Raw genomic sequence first — 8,857 nt, 5'->3', positions numbered from 1 at the left:
TGCTCTACCAACTGAGCTACAGGGAAGGCTAAGGTCAGTTGTGTGTGTGTGTGTGTGTGTGTGTGTGTTCTATATGTGTGTTGTGTTATTAAACCTTCCCCGTAATACAGCCATGACTGAAATGATTGGCACCCTTGATAAAGACGAGCAAAAAAAGACTGTATATAGAATAAACAATACAAATACTGAGCTATGGTGTATGCTAATTTGTTTGGAAAATGATTTTACACTAATACAATTGAACAGATAAATATATTTTGTTTAACAAGTATTAAAAAAATACAATTATCTTAAAAGATAAGGTTTCAAAATGATTATATCAAAGATCCACTACCATATTTTACAGTAGGTATGGGGTTGTTCTCTGCTTATTACATCCTGCTTTCAACGGCAAACCTACTACTGGTGTGCTACTACAAAGAGCTCTATTTTGCTGTCATCTGACCATAGCACCGGTTCCAATCCAATTGCCAATGCCGTTTAGCAAACTCCAAGCATCTACATTTGTAAGATGACATGAAACTGAAAACTGTTTGGCCACGCACACCAGTGGTGGGTTTGGTGTTGAAATAAGTTGTGATAAGCAGAGAAGAACCCCATACCTACTGTAAAATATGGTGGTGGTGGATCGCTGATATTATGGGCCTATTTTGCTTATACTGGTCCTGGGGCCCTTGTTAAGGTCAACAGCATTATGAACTTTATCCAATACCAGGACATTTTAGCCAAAAACCCGGTTGCCTCTGCTAGGAAGCTGAAACTTGACCGCAAGTGGATTTTTCATACAATCCAAGACAATAACCCCAAGCAAACAGCAAATTCCACAAAGAAATGGTTAATTGACCACAAAATCAACATTTTGCAATGGCCATTTTAGTCTCCGGACCTGAACCCCAATGAAAACCTGTGGTTTGAATTGAAGAAGGTAGACGAAGGATATCAAGGATCTGGAAAGATTGCGTATGGATGAATAGCCTAAGATTCCCCCCCCAATGTGTTCTCCAACCTCATAAAACATTTTAGAAAAAGGCTCAGTGCCGGAGTATTGAAAACAGGGATGCCAATAATTTTGACCGGTATCATTTTGAGTGAGAAAATATTACATGTTTAACAAAATCTTTCTCTGAGCAATTGTATTAGTACACTGCTCAAAAAAATAAAGGGAACACTTAAACAACACAATGTAACTCCAAGTCAATCACACTTCTGTGAAATCAAACTGTCCACTTAGGAAGCAACACTGATTGACAATACATTTCACATGCTGTTGTGCAAATGGAATAGACAACAGGTGGAAATTATAGGCAATTAGCAAGACACCCCCAATAAAGGAGTGGTTCTGCAGGTGGGGACCACAGACCACTTCTCAGTTCCTATGCTTCCTGGCTGATGTTTTGGTTACTTTTGAATGCTGGCGGTGCTTTCACTCTAGCATGAGACGGAGTCTACAACCCACACAAGTGGCTCAGGTAGTGCAGCTCATCCAGGATGGCACATCAATGCGAGCTGTGGCAAGAAGGTTTGCTGTTTCTGTCAGCGTAGTGTCCAGAGCATGGAGGCGCTACCAGGAGACAGGCCAGTACATCAGGAGACGTGGAGGAGGCCGTAGGAGGGCAACAAACCAGCAGCAGGACCGCTACCTCCGCCTTTGTGCAAGGAGGAGCAGGAGAAGCACTGCCAGAGCCCTGCAAAATGACCTCCAGCAGGCCACAAATGTGCATGTGTCTGCTCAAACGGTCAGAAACAGACTCCATGAGGGTGGTATGAGGGCCCGACGTCCACAGGTGGGGGTTGTGCTTACAGCCCAACACCGTGCAGGACGTTTGGCATTTGCCAGAGAACACCAAGATTGGCATATTCACCACTGGCGCCCTGTGCTCTTCACAGATGAAAGCAGGTTCACACTGAGCACGTGACAGACGTGACAGAGTCTGGAGACGCCGTGGAGAACGTTCTGCTGCCTGCAACATCCTCCAGCATGACCGGTTTGGCGGTGGGTCAGTCATGGTGTGGGGTGGCATTTCTTTGGGGGGCCGCACAGCCCTCCATGTGCTCGCCAGAGGTAGCCTGACTGCCATTAGGTACCGAAATGAGATCCTCAGACCCCTTGTGAGACCATATGCTGGTGCGGTTGGCCCTGGGTTCCTCCTAATGCAAGACAATGCTAGACCTCATGTGGCTGGAGTGTGTCAGCAGTTCCTGCAAGAGGAAGGCATTGATGCTATGGACTGGCCCGCCCGTTCCCCAGACCTGAATCCAATTGAGCACATCTGGGACATCATGTCTCGCTCCATCCACCAACGCCACGTTGCACCACAGACTGTCCAGGAGTTGGCGGATGCTTTAGTCCAGGTCTGGGAGGAGATCCCTTAGGAGACCATCCACCACCTCATCAGGAGCATGCCCAGGCATTGTAGGGAGGTCATACAGGCACGTGGAGGCCACACACACTACTGAGCCTCATTTTGACTTGTTTTAAGGACATTACATCAAAGTTGGATCAGCCTGTAGTGTGGTTTTCCACTTTAATTTTGAGTGTGACTCCAAATCCAGACCTCCATGGGTTGATAAATTGGATTTCCATTGATTATTTTTGTGTGATTTTGTTGTCAGCACATTCAACTATGTAAAGAAAAAAGTATTTAATAAGATTATTTCTTTCATTCAGATCTAGGATGTGTTGTTTAAGTGTTCCCTTTATTTTTTTTGAGCAGTATATAATATCATTTTCCATTTTATGGAGCATATGATATAGCTCAGTATTTGTATAAAATAGTATTTTTTTCACTCATCTTTACCAAGGGTGCCAATCATTTTGGTCATGTTTGTGATCATGTTTCTTTATGCGTGTGCTCCTTTCCTCCCCGCTCTCTCTGCCTGCCCCCCCCTCCTGCACCTTTTGTGTATCTATGTGATCGCTGTGTATGTTAACCCTGTATCTCCCTTCCCATCCCTCTCCCCCTAGCGTCTCCACGACGTCGTCCTCCCCCTGTGTGTGTGTCTGCAACAACAGCATGGCGCTAACTGGAGTGACAGCGGGGCTGGGGGGGTGAGTGGCCAGTATGGCAGTGCCCCCCCCGTAGGGAGCTGTACCGTCTGCTACTGGCTCTGGTCCTAGTGCCCCCACCGCGATGGCCCCCACCCCTCACCTGTACTGTTTCCATACTCAGCCACGGGAGGAGGGATAGGAGTCTGAAGGTAGGGGGTAATATACCCACAGGGACCACACACACACACTAATAGACATGCATGCACACACACACACATGCAGGAACACGACCTACACACACAGGGACTGCAACCTGAAAGTACGCACACACACACACACACACACACACACACACACTCAGGGAGGGGGACTAAAGGGTTATTTGGGGACTGTGACTAGCACACTGTCGTGTTTTGGTTTGGTGGTCTGTGTTTAAGCAACCAAGTAAACATTATTCTGCTTCTTCTGTTCCACTTTAAATAAGAACATATACGCACACACTCACCAACTCATACACTGCAAGCACAAAATCGACACATGCACAAACACAAAACTACACGTATAGAACACACACACAGATCTATCTATCTATCTATACAAGCATACATACATACAGTGCCTTCGGAAAGTATTCAGACTTTTTCCACAGCCTTATTCTAAAATGGATTAAAAAAATAATATTCCTCAGCAATCAACACACAATATCCCACAATGACAAAGCGAAAACACATTTGTAGAAATTTTTGCAAATGTATTAAAAATAAACAACAGAAATAACTTATTTACTTAAGTATTCAGACCCTTTGCTATGAGACTCGAAATTGAGCTCAGGTGCATCCTGTTTCCATTGCTCATCCTTGATGTTTCTACAACTTGATTGGAGTCCACCTGTAGTAAATTCAATTGATTGGACATGATTTGGAAAGACACAACTGTCTATATAAGGTCCCATAGTTGACTGTGCATGTCAGAGCAAAAAACCAAGCCATGAGGTCGAAGGAATTGTCCGTAGAGCTCCGAGACAGGATTGTGTCGAGGCAAAGATCTGGGGAAGGGTACCAAAAAATGTCTGCAGCATTGACGGTCCTCAAGAACACAGTGGCCTCATCATTCTTAAATGGAAGATGTTTGGACCCACCAAGACTCTTCCTAGAGCTGTCCTCGGCCAAACTGAGCAATTGGGGGGGAGAAGGGCCTTGGTTAGGGAGGTGACCAAGAACCCGATGGTCACTCTGACAGAGCTCTAGAGTCCATCTTGGAGATGGGAGAACCTTCCAGAAGGACAACCATCTCTGCAGCACTCCACCAATCAGGCCTTTATGGTAGAGTAGCCAGACGGAAGCCACTCCTCAGTAAAATGCACGACAGCCCACTTGAAGTTTGCCAAAAGGGACCTAAAGACTCTCAGACCATGAGAAACAAGATTATCTGGTCTGATGAAACCAAGATGGAACTCTTTGGCCTGAATGCCAAGCGTCACGTCTGGAGGAAACCTGACACCATCCCTAAGGTGAAGCATTGTGGTGGCAGCAAAATGCTGGAGGATGTTTTTCAGTGGCAGGCACTGGGAGACTAGTCAGGAACGAGGCAAAGATGAACAGAGCAAAGTACAGAGATCCTTGATGAAAACCTGCTCCAGAGCACGCAGGACCTCAGACTGGAGTGAAGGTTCACCTTCCAACAGGACATCGACCCTAAGCCCACAGCCAAGACAACGCAGGAGTGGCTTCGGGACAAGTCTCTGAATGTCCTTGAGTGGCCCAGCCAGAGCCCGGACTTGAACCCGATCTAATATCTCTGGAGAGTCCTGGAAATAGCTGAGCAGCGACGCTCCCCATCCAACCCGACAGAGCTTGAGAGGATCTGCAGGGAAGAATAGGAGAAACTCCCCAAATACAGGTGTGCCAAGCTTGTAGCGTGTGAGGGGAAAATGATGTATTCACCTTATTTGTTTGAGATGAATAGTTAGCAATTATTAACTTAACTAATACTGTAGTAAGACATTTATTTCCTTCATTCTGTGTGAACTGAGAGGAGTTTTTTTAAGCTGGCAACTAAGTGATGGCCAGGTAAAAACCAACAGCTGGCTTTCCATAGATAAGATGTGGTGGGTGTCACTGAGATGGAGAGAGAGCCTGGGGGAACAAAGGCCTCAGTATTCCTAATCTTCATGGCATCTGGGAGACAGTACCAGAGGCAGAGCACCACTTCATTAAGTCAGGATTCCTATTTGACTCAGGCATGCCTCCTTGCCCGTCCAACATTTCCTCATCTCCCACCCCTTCTAATTCGACTATCCGTGATGCTTCTCCCTCTTTTTCCTCTGCCCCGCTACAAAGTTTCTCCCTGCAGGCAGTCACTGAGTCCGAGGTGCTAAAGGAGCTCCTTAAACTTGACCCCCAAAAAACATCTGGGTCAGATGGTTTAGACCCTTTCTTCTTTAAGGTTGCTTCCCCTATCACCAAGCCTATCTCCAACCTTTTTAAAAATTTCTCTCCTTTCTGGGGAGGTTCCCATTGCTTGGAAGGCAGCCACAGTTTGTCCTTTATTTTAAAGGGGGAGATCAAGCTGATCCTAACTGTTATAGGCCTATTTCTATTTTGCCCTGTTTATCAAAAGTGTTGGAAAAACTTGTCAATAATCAACCGACTGGCTTTCTTGATGTCTATAGTATTCTCTCTGGTATGCATTCTGGTTTCCACTCAGGTTATGGATGTGTCACTTAAAGGTCCTCAATGATGTCACCATTGCCCTTGATTCTAAGCAATATTGTGCTGCTATTTTTATTGACATGGCCAAAGCTTTTGATACGGTCGACCATTCCATTCTTGTGGGCCGGCTAAGGAGTATTGGTGTCTCTTAGGGGTCTTTAGCCTGGTTTGCTAACTACCTCTCTCAAAGAGTGCCGTGTATAAAGTCAAATCTGCTGTCTCAGCCACTGCCTGTCACCAAGGGAGTACCCCAAGGCTCAATCCTAGGCCCCACGCTCTTCTCAATTTACATCAACAACATAGCTCAGGCAGTAGAAAGCTCTCTTATCCATTTATATGCAGATGATAGTCTTATACTCAGCTAGCCCCTCCCCGGATTTTGTGTTAAATGCTCTACAACAAAGCTTTCTTTACCCTTAACCTGTTAGGGCTAGGGGGCAGTATTGACCCGGCCGGATAAAAAACGTACCCGATTTAATCTGGTTACTACTCCTGCCCAGTAACTAGAATATGCATATAATTATTGGCTTTGGATAGAAAACACCCTAAAGTTTCTAAAACTGTTTGAATGGTGTCTGTGAGTATAACAGAACTCATATGGCAGGCAGAAACCTGAGAAGATTCCAAACAGGAAGCGCCCTCTCTGACAAGTTGTTGTTCATCTTGGCTCTTTTTATTGAAGACTGAGGATCTTTGCCATAACGTGACACTTCCTACGGCTCCCATAGGCTCTCAGAACCCGGGAAAAAGCTGAATGATATCGAGGCAGCCTCTGGCTGAAACACATTATCGCGTTTGGATAGTGGCTGGTCAGAGTACTCTGAGACTCACGCTCGTGCACGAGGGCACGAGATGTATTTGTTTTCTCTCTCTTTGTACGTATACAGGCTTTCCCGGTCGGAATATTATCGCTTTTTTACGAGAAAAATGGCATAAAAATTGATTTTAAACGGCGGTTGACATGCTTCGAAACACGGTAATGGAATATTTAGAATTTTTTTGTCACGAAATGCGCCATGCTCGTCACCCATATTTACCCTTTCGGATAGTGTCTTGAACGCACGAACAAAACGCCGCTATTTGGATATAACAATGGATTATTTGGGACCAAACCTACATTTGTTATTGAAGTAGAAGTCCTGGGAGTGCATTCTGACGAAGAACAGCAAAGGTAATAACATTTTTCTTATAGTAAATCTGACTTTGGTGAGTGCTAAACTTGCTGGGTGTCTAAATAGCTAGCCCTGTGATGCCGGGCTATCTACTGAGAATATTGCAAAATGTGCTTTCACTGAAAAGCTATTTTAAATTCGGTCACATCGAGTGCATAGAGGAGTTCTGTATCTATAATTCTTAAAATAATTGTTATGTTTTTTGTGAACGTTTATCGTGAGTAATTTAGTAAATTCACCGGCGGTGTTCGGTGGGAATGCTAGTCACATGCTAGTCACATGCTAATGTAAAAAGCTGTTTTTTTTAAATATAAATATGAACTTGATTGAACAAAACATGCATGTATTGTATAACATAATGTCCTAGGATTGTCATCTGATGAAGATCATCAAAGGTTAGTGCTGCATTTAGCTGTGGTTTGGGTTTATGTGACATTATATGCTAGCTTGAAAAATGGGTGTCTGATTATTTCTGGCTGGGTACTCTGCTGACATAATCTAATGTTTTGCTTTCGTTGTAAAGCCTTTTTGAAATCGGACAGTGTGGTTAGATTACCGAGAGTCTTGTCTTTAAAATGGTGTAAAATAGTCATATGTTTGAGAAATTGAAGTAATAGCATTTCTAAGGTATTTGAATAACGCGCCACGGGATTACACTGGCTGTTGAGTAGGTGGGACGCAAGCGTCCCACCTAGCCCATAGAAGTTAACCTTGTTCTGAACACCTCCAAAACAAAGGTCATGTGGTTTGGTAAGAAGAATGCCCCTCTTCCCACAGGTGTTATTACTACCTCTGAGGGTTTGAGCTTGTGGTAGTCACTGCATACAAGTACTTGGGAGTATGACTAGATGGTGTACTGTCCTTCTCTCAGCACATATCAAAGCTGCAGGCTAAAAGTTAAAACTAGACTTGGGTTTCCTCTGTCGTAATCGCTCCTCTTTCACCCCAACTGCCAAACTAACCCTGATTCAGATGACCATCCTACCCATGCTAGATTACGAAGACATAATTTATAGATCGGCAGGTAAGGGTGCTCTCGAGCGGCTAGATGTTCTTTACCATTCGGCCATCAGATTTTCCACCAATGCTCCTCATAGGACACATCACTGCCCTCTATACTCCTCTGTAAACTGGTCATCTCTGTATACGTCGCAAGACCCACTGGTTGATGCTTATTTATAAAACCCTCTTAGGCCTCACTCCCCCCTATTTGAGATATCTACTGCAGCCCTCATTCTCCACATACAACACCCATTCTGCCAGTTACATTCTGTTAAAGGTCCCCAAAGCACACACATCCCTGGGTTGCTACTGTTTTCAGTTCGCTGCAGCTAGCGACTGGAACGAGCCGCAACAAACACTCAAACTGGACAGTTTTATCTCAATCTCTTCATTCAAAGACTCAATCATGGACACTCTTACTGTGTCACGTCCTGACCAGCAGATGGAGCTGTTGTAGTAGTTTTGGGGTCAGGACGTGGCAGTCTTGTGTGTGTGAATGTTCTGTGTTGGTCTTGTGACTCCTGATTAGGAACAGCTGGGGATCGTTGTTCCTGATTGGGAGTCATATATGTAGGAGTATGTTTGTCACTTGGTTTTGTGGGTAGTTGTTTTTGCACTGCGTTTGTAGAGCCTGTAAAACTGTTGCTGTCGTAAGTTCTGTTTATTGTTTTGTCAAGTGGATGCTTTACTCCTTTTTTTGGTAATTAAAATATGAGTATTCACATTTTCGCTGCGCCTTGGTCCTCATCTCTCCAGTACGACATTTTTTGTGACATACTGACAGTTGTGGCTGCTTTGTATGTATTTTTGTCTCTACCTTCTTGACCTTTTGTGCTGTTGACTTTGCCCAATAATGTTTGTACCATGTTTGTGCAGCTACCATCTTGTTGTCACCATGTTGTTGTCATGTAGTGTTGCTACCATGCTGTTGTTGTCATCTTAGGTCTTTCTTTATGTAGTGTTGTCTGTCTTGTTGTGATGTG

At 44.5% G+C, this 8,857-nt stretch overlaps 1 protein-coding gene across 1 annotated transcript in view; it reads left to right on the top strand.

The window, feature by feature from the left end:
• The first annotated feature begins 2,969 nt into the window (after nt 1-2,969).
• Nucleotides 2,970-8,857, top strand: part of LOC106608903 (proline-, glutamic acid- and leucine-rich protein 1) — a 9,612-nt gene continuing 3,724 nt past the window's right edge. The window contains exon 1 of the mRNA XM_045721849.1: nt 2,970-3,198. The gene's annotated coding sequence lies outside the window, so the exon portion shown is untranslated. The remainder of the gene's footprint in view (nt 3,199-8,857) is intronic.

Source organism: Salmo salar, chromosome ssa07 (genome assembly GCF_905237065.1).
Source record: "Salmo salar chromosome ssa07, Ssal_v3.1, whole genome shotgun sequence".
Taxonomy (NCBI): domain Eukaryota; kingdom Metazoa; phylum Chordata; class Actinopteri; order Salmoniformes; family Salmonidae; genus Salmo; species Salmo salar.
The sequence above is the reverse complement of the archived record's forward strand: the minus strand, read 5'-3'. Positions and strand labels throughout refer to the sequence as shown.